The 11470-nt window shown below is 34.0% G+C and overlaps 1 protein-coding gene across 3 annotated transcripts in view; it reads right to left on the bottom strand.

Annotated features, from left to right (window-relative positions):
• Positions 1-8116: 8116 nt before the first annotated feature.
• Positions 8117-11470, bottom strand: part of CEP126 (centrosomal protein 126) — a 107616-nt gene continuing 104262 nt past the window's right edge. For all 3 annotated transcript variants that reach the window (XR_004233196.1, XR_004233197.1, XM_031961053.1), the window contains one exon: positions 8117-8326. The gene's annotated coding sequence lies outside the window, so the exon portion shown is untranslated. The remainder of the gene's footprint in view (positions 8327-11470) is intronic.

The following is an 11470-nucleotide window of genomic DNA, read 5'->3' as shown; positions in this document are numbered from 1 at the left end:
GGTCCCATGCTGGTTTGATATACTCCACCCATTACGTAGTCTCTTATTATTTATCTTTTGATCATATTTCTTCTCCTCCTTTCTTTTTCTCTTCTTTCTTCCTTCTATGTGTGTGTGTGTGTGTGTGTGTGTGTGTGTATTCCCACTTCCATTACTGGCATGGGATTCTTTAGGAGAGTGTGGCCCAGGAATAGGGGTAATTTTTCTTGTTATATACTTTGCCATATAGTTTAATTAAATACTTTTTGCTTTGAATTATTTTGTCTTCTGTCTTGGTTTAGTAAAAGAGAAACATTGATAGAAACTCTGAGCTGTGATTCCAAAATAGATGCTGACTCAACAGTCCCTTGAACCTGGGTGTAAATTTTATGACTCATTACCAAAGAAGAGCAGGCTGTAAACAAACATACTTGAAAAGACATTCAAATACATGTTTTTCAAAGTAATCATCTTAGAGAATCATGTATTTATTTCAACAACAACATTTAAAAACAGTTTTGGAACTCTTTTGGAATGAGAATACAGTATAGAATATGGTATAGAATGCCAAAATTGTTCTTATAGGTATGACATAAACTTTTACAATTCTTAGAAGATATTCTTGACTTTAATGTAGTTGTAAAGATATGATTCTGGAAGAGAGATGACCTTAGATACCTGGTACTATTTGGAGTGACCCTAATATGTCAGACTTGATCTGCAAGTCTGGGATGGCTCTAGTATGGTATATCCTATTCCTAAATCAAATAGGAGTTCATGGCCCACCCAATAGAAAAGTACCTTCCTACTTCTTTTTGTAATTAAATGACTTTGAAAAAGAAAACTTATTTTTATATAAGCAACTTAATTGGCTTACTTTAAAACAGGTTTTAAAAATTTTACTTTTTCATCAAATATATTTTTCAGGTTGTTGTTCATGGCCACAAAGCAGAGAGCAAAGGGGAAGTCTATAAAGAAGACTTGTAAATTTCCTTAATTTAAAATGATAGCTTTTGATCATAATTTATTTTAGCTATAAGGCCCACTGACTCCCAGATGTTGAACAGCTTCCAAATCTTTCTGAAATGTTCTGATAACATCTTTGCATTTTGAATATTTCCCCCTTCTTAGTTCATCTGGCAGTGGTGTTTTGGCTCTTTTGCTGTTGTTTGCTTGCATTTTGTTTTCTCTCTCATTTATTTCCTTTTTTGATCTGATTTTTCTTGGTGTTTGTGGAGTATATGTAGAGGAGCTGCACATGTTTCACATGTATTGGATTGCTTGTGGTCTGGGGAGGGTGGGGGGAAAAGAAGGAAAAAAATTGGAGAGCAGAGTTTTATAGGGGAGACTGTTGACAGTTGTCCATGTATGTGTTTTGAAAATAAAAAGCTTTAATTAAAAAAGTATATATATACATTTCAGGTAGTGTGCACCTTTGGAATTCTATTTAAATTAATACAATGGGATATATTTTGCATTGGGAAGAGATCAGCCAGTATCTCCTAGAAATATCTGTATTCTAAGCCTGAAATTTTATTGGTTTTATAAAATCTAACAATCTCCAGATATTCTTTCCCCTTCCTCCAGTAAAGCAAGAACATTTTTTTGTCCTTTCCTTACTATTTTAATCAAATAAATATTTCTTGGAAGAGCATTTTATTCTAATTTTAAAAAGTTTAAAATAATTTAAAATAATAATAATGAATTTCTATTGATACATGAAATTTTAAAATAAATATGAAAATAATATTCCCAAAGGGTTTTTTCCTTTACCCTTAGGCTTATTCTTCTAGAATTGAATCCTGAAAGATTAAGCAAGGTCTGATGCCTCAGTGGCCTAGAAAAGGGTTATTATAGCACTAATAGCACCACTTTTGATTAAGGGAAGCAAATGCTTGGACTTCTCTTGAAAGATGAGGTTTCTTGCTTTTCTTCACATCCTTTATACTTTTCTATCTCTTCCTTCTTATTCCCTTGCTTTGATTTTAGGCCATTCTGAAAGCTTGCTTATGAAATTTTTTGTTCACAAGTATATTCATCTCTGGAAAAAGGCATTATAAAAGTCTACTAAGCATTCAATAAAACTTGAAATATAATATTAAAAATAGAAAAAAATCTTATTTTGAGATTTATCCCAAATACTTTTAAAATCTTTTTAATAAATGCCACCTGCTCTATCTTGATACGACCTTTATTTTGATAAAATAAATCTGGGACTATCCTCTTTATAGCATTAAGCTTTTAAAAGATTATAGACTTTAAAAAAAGAACAAACACATTAAAAAGATTATAGAATTGATAATGATTACTTAGGAGGAGTACTTTTATGGATACAATCCAGTTGTCACAATTTTAAAACATCTTCTACTCTTCTATGTCTTTTTTTTTTTTGTGGTTGTGGTAATTGGGGTTAGGTGACTTGCCCAGGGTCACACAGGTAGGAAGTGTTACGTGTCTGAGGTCAAATTTGAACTCAGGTCCTGACTTCAGGGCTGGTGCTCTATCCACTGGACCAGATAGATACCTCAACTTCAAAACATCTTGAAGAGATGTCCTAAAATATTGTTCTAAAAGTTTTTTTAGTTCAGGTAAAGTACTTTTTTAAAAGTAAAATTTCAATAATGTGTGTCTCTCTTTAGATTCATCCATCTCTTGTGTATCAAGTTTATACTACTTGTAGAATAGAATGCAGCCAGCATTGCAACACCATTCCCTGTTATTGGGAGACTTCTCTTCATTTCAGGATAACTTTGGGATGCTTTCTAATTCTTTAGGGGAGAATAGTCAGGTGGTTGACCCAGATGTAATAGTATTTCAAGGATAAAACTGGGGACCTGTGATTTCTCTAAGGATTATTAATATCTCAGCATATGTCCACAGCCCAATAAAAGTAGTTAGATAAAGAGGAGGCTGGGTGATAATATAACTATTATCATGCTTGCATTTAATGGAAGTATATCTAGATAATCTCACTTTTGGTCATAAATTTGTAGTGTCCATTTGGTATTCTTCCAGCCAACAAACTGCATGAGAAAAAGAGAGTTTCTAGATAATTTTAGGGTACTATGTGCAGCAACTCTTCACACCTGCCCTTGGAGTTTTACCCAGTCAGGGGACTATTCACTTTGTGATTTGCTAGTCTATATGGGCAAAAGGGCCATCATATCACTTCTCCTTCTATCTTATGGCCAACTTCCTGCACCTCAAGGGCTGCACCTCAGCCCTTTTTTGTTCCTCAGTATTGCAGTGCAATTCATATGGGTATTATGAATTCTAGGGAAGAATGGACTAAGGAAACTGAACTATATGGAGTCAGTCCTGGCTTAGAAAGAATGATTCTCCAGAGATCATTTGCTTTTCTGGTGGTAGAGGAAGTAACAAGCTGAAACAGGTACCCACAACTATTTGGAACACTGATCCAGCCCACTAACTCTCTATAGTTCTAAGTGAAAACACTGTGAGCTACTTAAGTTTAAATATAACTTGTATATCCTTCCTCTACCAGTAGTAGAGACCGGTAATCTGGTCATTCTAGACATTATGCAGGGCTCTGAGGAGGTCACCTTTTATTTCTGATATTGCTGGAGCCCCTGCTAACAGAGCTGGTAAGCCACCTTCAAACATAGCCTTTGGAGAGATTCTACATCAACTTGTTGAGTGCCTGGATTAGTGGAATGTGTTTAGAGTTCTTTAGGCATAGAGTTGCCTCCACACATACCATTGATTAGGGAAGCAATCTTTTTTTCTGGGAGTCCAATCCTGGTTGGCAATATATACTCAATGGTTGGCCAGAGAGAGCAGTCCAGAAGGCATTCTTGGAAAAGGAGCAGGAGAAGTTCGGGTGCCATAATTTTATTTGTGAAGAAGTGACATGACAAAGCTCAGAGTTTTCCCTATATTCTTGAGTCCTAGCCCAATGGTCTAGATAACTGTCATAAGGTTGAGATGGTAGGGCCTCAGAGGTCTTCTGGATCAACTTCCCCATTTTACAAATAAAAAAAGCTTAGGTTCAGAAAGGTTGAATAATTTGCCCAAGATCACATGAGTAGTAGGGTAGAAAAGTTTGATTTTAATCATTAAGGTGATAAATAAATACTAGTTATTTTTATTAATATCATTTTACCTACCTGATATGGCTTGCATATACTTGTGATATCTCAAGTTTTTTCCCTAGCAAATTTATTTATTTTTAATGTTCATTGTTTTATGAATCATGAAAGGAAAATGAGAGCAAAAGAGAAAAATCATGGGAGAGATTAAAAAAACCAGAAAAAAAAGAAGTGAATATAGCATGTGTTGATTTACATTCAGTTCTCTTTAGTTCTTTTTCTGGATGCAGATGGCATTTTCTGTCCAAAATCTATTGGGATTGTTTTGGATCACTGAACCACTGAAAAGAACCAAGTCTTTCATAGCTGATCATCATATATTCTTTTTTTTTTATTTTCCCTATTTTATTTTATTTATTTTTTTAAAATAATTTTTATTGACAGAACCCATGCCAGGGTAATTTTTTACAACATTATCCCTTGCACTCACTTATGTTCTGATTTTTCCCCTCCCTCCCTCCACCCCCTCCCCCAGATGGCAAGCAGTCCTATACATGTTAAATAGGTTACAGTAGATCTTGGATACAATATATGTGTGCAGAACCGAACAGTTCTCTTGGTGCTCAGGGAGAATTGGATTTAGAAGGTATAAATAACCCGGGAAGAAGAACAAAAATGCAAGCAGTCATTCATTTCCTAGTGTTCTTTCTTTGGGTGTAGCTGCTTCTGTCCATCCTTGATCAATTGAAACTAAGTTAGATATTCTCTTTGTCGAAGAAATCCACTTCCATCAGAATACATCCTCATACAGTTCATCATTGCTGTTATTAATGCATTTCTGGTTCTGCTTGTTTTGCTCAGCATCGGTTTGTGCAAATCTTTCCAGGCCTTTCTAAAATCAGTTAAAATCTAAAATCTAAATTGATCATTTTTTATAGAACAATAATATTCCATTATCTTCATATACCACAACTTATTCAGCCATTCCCCAATTGATGGCCATCTTCTCATTTTCCAGTTCTTTGCTACCATAAAAAGAGCTGCTACAAACATTTTTGCACATGCGGATTCTTTTCCCTCCTTTATAGTTTCCTTGGAATACAGACCCAGTAATGGTACTGCTGGGTCAAAGGGTATACAGTTTTATAGCCCTTTGGGGCATAATTCCAAATTGTTCTCTAGAATGGTTGAATCATTTCACAACTCCACCAACAGTGCATTAGTGTCCCAGTTTTTTCACATCCTCTCCAACATTTATCATTATCTTTTCCTGTCATCTTAGCCAATCTGAGAAGTATGAGGTAACTCAAGTTATTTTAATTTGCATTTCTCTAATCAATAGTGATTTAGAGCATTTTTTCATATAATTACACATGACATTAATTTCACCATTTGTAAATTGTCTGTTTATATCCTTTGACCATTTATTAATTGGAAAATGACTTTTATTCTTAAAAATTTGACCAAGTGCTTTATATATTTTAGAAATGAGACCTTTATCAGAAACACTGGCTATAAAGATTTTTCCCCAGCTTTATACTTCCCTTTTAATTTTGTTTCTGTTGGTTTTGTTTGTGCAAAACTTTTTTAATTTAATGTAATCAAAGTTGTCCATTTTACCTTTTATAATATTCTCTAGTTCTTTTTTGGTCATAAATTCCTCCTTTCTCCAAAGATCTGATAAATAAATTACCCTATTGGTCTTCTTATTTATGGCATCATCCTTTATTCCCAAATCATGTACCCACTTTGACCTTATTTTGGTATGGAGTGTGAGATGTAGGCCTATGCCAAGTTTCTGACATTATTTTCCAGTTTTCCCAACAATTTTTGTCAAATACTGAGTTCTTTTTTTCTAGAAGCTGGAGTTTGGAGGTTTATCAAATACTAGATTACTATAGTCCTTGATTACTATGTCACGTGTATCTAAACTATTCCACTGATCCACCATTCTAGTACCAAATGGTTTTGATTACTGTTGCTTTATAATATAGTTTTAGGTTTGTTACTGCTAAGTCACCATCCTTTGTATATTTTTTTTTCATTAATTCCCTTGATATTCTTGATCTTTTGTTCTTCCTAATGAATTTTTTTTTCTTTTTTCTAGTTCTATAAAATAATTTTTTGGCAGTTTGATTGGTATGGCACTGAACAAGTAGACCAATTTAGGCAGAATTGTCATTTTAATTATATTAGCTGTCTACCCATGAATAATTAATATTTTTCCAATAGTTTAGGTATGATTTTGTGTGAGAAATTTTTTGTAATTGTGTTCATATAGTTCTTGGGTTTGTCTTGTCAGGTAGACCCCCCCCCCCCCCCCCCCCATTACTTTGTTTTGTTTACAGTAATTTTAAATAGAATTTCTCTTTCGCTTTCTTGCTGATGAGCTTTATTAGTAATACTTTGTTAGTAGTATAGAAATGCTGATGATTTGTGTGGGTTTATTTTATATCCTGCAACTCTGCTAAAGCTGTTAATTGTTTCCATTAGGTTTTTTGATGATATTCTAGGATTCTCTAAATATATCATCATATCATTTGCAAAGAGTGATAGTTTTATTTCCTCAATGTTTCCAATACAATGTTGAATAATAGTGATGACAATGGGCATCCTTATTTCACCCCTTCAAGTTTACAGAGGTTTATTGATTTGTTTTTTTTAAGAACTGCTGGACTAGGGAATGATAGATTATCCTGATGGTATTCTCATATATTTCCAATCTGTTACATTTCCAGGTCATATACTTTATCAGTACTCTTTATAGTACTCCTTGCAGTTTACTGCAAGGCTTACTAGTGGTAAGAATACCTATAACGTTGAGAAGTCAATATTATGTGCCTATTATGTGCCAGGCATTGTGCTAAATGCTGGGGATATAGAGAAAAGTTATAAAGTTAAAGACATTTTTTTAAACTACATCACAACATATTTAGATCATTGCAGTCTAATGAGAGACACAACATATAAAGTTATAGGGAATGAATGAAAAAATACACTAAGTATTACACAAAGCACACAAAATGCTCCAGGTTTGAGTGACAGCTAGATTATTTTTGGACTATTTTGTAGCTACTAAGAATCGATCTGAGCAATCTATTAAGTAAGGGGAGATGCTTATTTTCAGGCTCAATTGTTTATCCTCTGAATAGGTAACACCTGCACACAAGGGAAGTCAGTTTTACATAATGGTCCTGCAACCCTGCTTCTTTCAGTTCTGCTCCATTGTGTGTGATGACTGCTGGATAGCAGTCTAACTGTGCCTTATTCCTTCAGCAGTGGGTATCATGAGTCTATTCAGGAACTTATCCCTATTATATTTTGAGTTTTGAGGGGCTCAACTGTGACGTGACCTTAAGTAATATTGTTCAGTTACATGAAGTATGTTCTCAGATCTAGGACTTAGCGTAGCTGCATGCTGCAGCTCTGACTTGTCTTTGACCTTGGATAGGGTTGGGCTTTTCCATGGACATTTCTCTATTAGGAAACTCTCTGGCAGGTAGTAGACATATTGTTCAAGAAAACTCATTTTCTTCCCCACACCATACAGCTCACTACATCTGAGGCTTCCAGCCTGTTTCTGTAAGAATTTTTCAGCTCTTCAGCCTTTACCCAAAAGCTTTACCCAAGCTGCAATGCCTCATTTATCTCACATTTCTAGTTTCATAGCCCTTATATCTTGTATTTATTTATCTCTATACAAGTTATATCTCATGGGTAGATTTTAAGCTCTTTGAGGACTGTGATGGTTTCTTCCTGTTCCAGGATATTTTATTTTAATCTTTGTATCCCTAGTGTCTCACACAGTGCTCTTGCACATGGCAGGTGCTCCTTGAATTTAATTTAATTGGATATATGTGTAGATTTGTCACAGTCAGTCCTGATGGGCGGAGCACCTTAACTAAATTCTGCATCAATATTTCTCTTACTGTCTTCTAATCAGTTTGAGTAGACTGTCTTCCTGCCTAATGAGGAACTCTGTTATAATTACCTGATATAGTCAATCATCTGGAATATACTCTTCTGTGTAAACTACAGATAATTCAATAAGCATTTATTAAGTATCTACTATTTGTCAAACACTGTGCAAAGTGCTAGAATGTAGTTTCCACCTTTATTTTTTTCCTCATTTACTCACTACATGCAATGCATTTTCCATTGTCAGTGATTACATGGGATAGTTGAAGGTGTACACTTAGGGGTCCAATCACCATTATACCCCTGTAGAGTCCTTGATTGTAGGGTGCCAGGTTTGGCTGTTCTCTTGCAATTTCTGTTTTGGTGGACTTTCCTTAAAACTGTAAGAAGGGTAAAAGGTGCTTTTCCATTATTCATGTAGTCAGTCTAGTCAAGGACTACACTTTTAAATTAATTAATCACTCACTCACTCAAATTCACCAATAAATATTTATTAAGTACCTTCTATGTGCTAGATAGGGTGTTTGTCAATGTGGAAAAAATATGAAACAATCCTTATTTGAAATGAACTTGATTTAAAAAAATTTTTAATGAAAAAAAAATCTGCTTTCTCTCTATTTTATTATTTCCTTTCTATTTCCCCTCTCCTGGTTAAAAAAAGAAAGAAAAGGAAAGAAAAAGAAAAACAACTTTCCTGAAACAGATATTCAGAGTCAAGAAAAACTTATTCCCCCATTGTTCAAAAATGTCAGTCTGGGCCCTTAGATCATCATCTCTCTGGTGGGTAACATGTTTATTATGGTTCTTTTGGAATCATGGTTGGTCATTATTTTTGTCAGAGTTCTTCAGTTTTTCAAAGTGTTTGTTTTCACAATATTATTATTGTATAAATTATTCTGATTCTGCTTACTTCACTCTGCATTGTTTTACACAAGTCTTCTCAGATTTCTCTGAAACCATCCCCATCACTATTCTTAAAGTACAATAGAATTCCATCATATAATTTGATCAGCAGTTTCTCTTTAATTTCCAGTTCTTTGACATCACAAAAAAGTGGAATGTCTGTATAGCTCTCTCTGTGTGTCAGTCTTTCTGTAGCTCTGTCTTGTCTTTTTTTTTTTTTTTTGTGGGGGGTGGGGTCGGATAGGGTGGAATGGGGAGATCTTTTTGTCATATAAACGTAGTAGTGATTTGACTGGGTCAGAGGCCTGAACCATTTTGTAACTTTTGAGGCACAATTCCAGATTGCTTTCCAGAATGGTTAGAAAAATTCACAGTTCTAGGGAAAGTAATGTAACTATTTTCTCATAATCTTTCTAACATTTGTCATTTTCATTTTTTGTCAACTTTATCAATCTGACAGGCATGAGGTATATTTTTCTGAGTAAAGTCTCAGAGTTGCTTTAATTTGCATTTCTCTAATTACTAATGATTTGGAACATTTTAAATTTTCCCTTTGAAAACTTCATGTTTGTATGCTTGCATAATAGTCTTGGAAAAGAGATCCTTATCAGAGAAATATGTTGCAAAGTTGTTTTTTTTTAATCGAAATCTATTTCTCTTCTAATCTTAGCTACTTTTGGGTTTCTTTGTGCAAAACATTTTACATTTTGTTTTATAAAAATTTTCCACTTCATCTTCTATGATCATCTATCTGTGTTCCTCTTTTGGTCATGAACTCTTATTTGAAAGGTGGCTTTTTCCTTGCTCCTCTAGTTTAAGAAATTATCCTTTATCCTACATGTGCAAAAATGTTTGCAGCAGCTCTTTATGTAGTGGTAAGAAACTAGAAACTAAGTGGATGCCCATCAATTGGAGAATGGCTGAATAAGTTATAGTAAATGAATGTGTTGGAGTATTATTGTTCTATAAGAAACAATCAGCAGAATGATTTCAGAAAGGCCTGGAGAGACTTGCATGAACTGATGCTAAATGAAGTAAGTAGAACCAACAAAACATTGTCCACAGGAACAAGAAGACTATACAATGATCAATTTTGATGGACATGGTTCTTTTCAGCAAGGAGGTAATTCAGGCCAGTTCCAATAGACTTGTGATAGAGCCATCTGTACCTAGAGAGAGGCCTATGGGGACTGAATGTGTATCACAACATAGTATTTCCATCTTTTTTGTTGTTTGCTTGCATTTTGTTTTCTTTTTAATTTTTCTCCTTATTGATCAGATTTTTCTTGTGCAACATGATACTTGTGGAAATATGTGTTGAAGAACTATACATGTTTACCATGTATTGTATTATTGCCATCTAGGTAAGGGAATGTGGGAAGGGAAGGAGAAAAAATCTGAAACACAAGGTTTTTGAAAAGGTTAATGTTGAAAACTATTTTTGTATATATTTTGAAGATAAAAAGCTATCATTTTAAAAAAGGAACTTGTCCTTTATGTTTATCATGTATCAATTTATCATAAGGTGTTGGTTTTCAGCCATATTACTTTCAGTTTTCCTAGAAGTTTTTATTGAGTTCTTACCTTTGTAGCTGGGTATTTGGATTTATCAAACACTAGGATATACTGTGTTCATTTGTTTCTCTACATTATGTACTTAATCTGTTCTATTGGTTGACCTAATTTTTTTCAAAAATCAAATAATTTTGACTGCTTTAATTGACTAAACATAAAGGATGGCTTCATAAAAAATAGAGGAACAAAGATGACCAAATAAGAGAAAATCACAGAAGATAAATGGACAATTTTTTTTTGTAATTGGATAAAAATAAAGTGGATAATTTTTTAAAATAAAAAAAAATTGTATAGTTTGAGATAAGCTTACATTTTAATAGGGAAGACATAAAATGTATAAAACCAATAAGGCATAAATATAAAATAAATATACACAGTAATTGAATAGAAGGTAGTTGGTGGAAGGGAGTATAGTAGTAATTGGAGGAATCAGGACAAAGATGGTGTTTGAGCTTTATCTTAAAGGAAGAAAGGGAGTGTATAAAGTAGAGGAAGTGCTTTCCAGTTATGGGAATAGAGTAAAGGCACTGAGATGGGTGATAGAATATTGAATGGGGAACAGTAAAAAGATCAGTTTAGTTAGGTCACAGTGTGTAGAATGGGGTGGTGGAGGTAATATCTAATGAGATTGGGGCTTGGTTGTGTAAGGCTTTGAAAACTAAACAGAGGATTTTTTTTTTTGAGACAACTGGAAATCATTGGAATTGGCTGAGTAGTAGAGTCATATGGCCAGATAATTGTTTAAGAAGAGAGAAGGATAGGATGTGATAGACATTATAAAGTAGAAAGAGCAAGATCTAGCAGCTGGTTGGATATGTGGGTTGAGGGAGAGTGAGAAACCCAGAATAATGCTACATTACTAAAACTCCACCTGTCTTTGCTATGAAGGACTCACCTTGACTCCAGACTACAATCATCATTGCTAATTATGGGTAAGAAGAATAAATCATTCCATATGTTCTTAAGTCATGTAAGCAATACCTACTGACTGGCCATGATATAAAACCCAAGTAGATGACAAAGAAAACAACATAAAACATGTAATG

This window comes from Sarcophilus harrisii, chromosome 3, assembly GCF_902635505.1.
Source record: "Sarcophilus harrisii chromosome 3, mSarHar1.11, whole genome shotgun sequence".
Classification (NCBI taxonomy): domain Eukaryota; kingdom Metazoa; phylum Chordata; class Mammalia; order Dasyuromorphia; family Dasyuridae; genus Sarcophilus; species Sarcophilus harrisii.
This window is presented reverse-complemented; position numbering and strand designations above follow the sequence as displayed.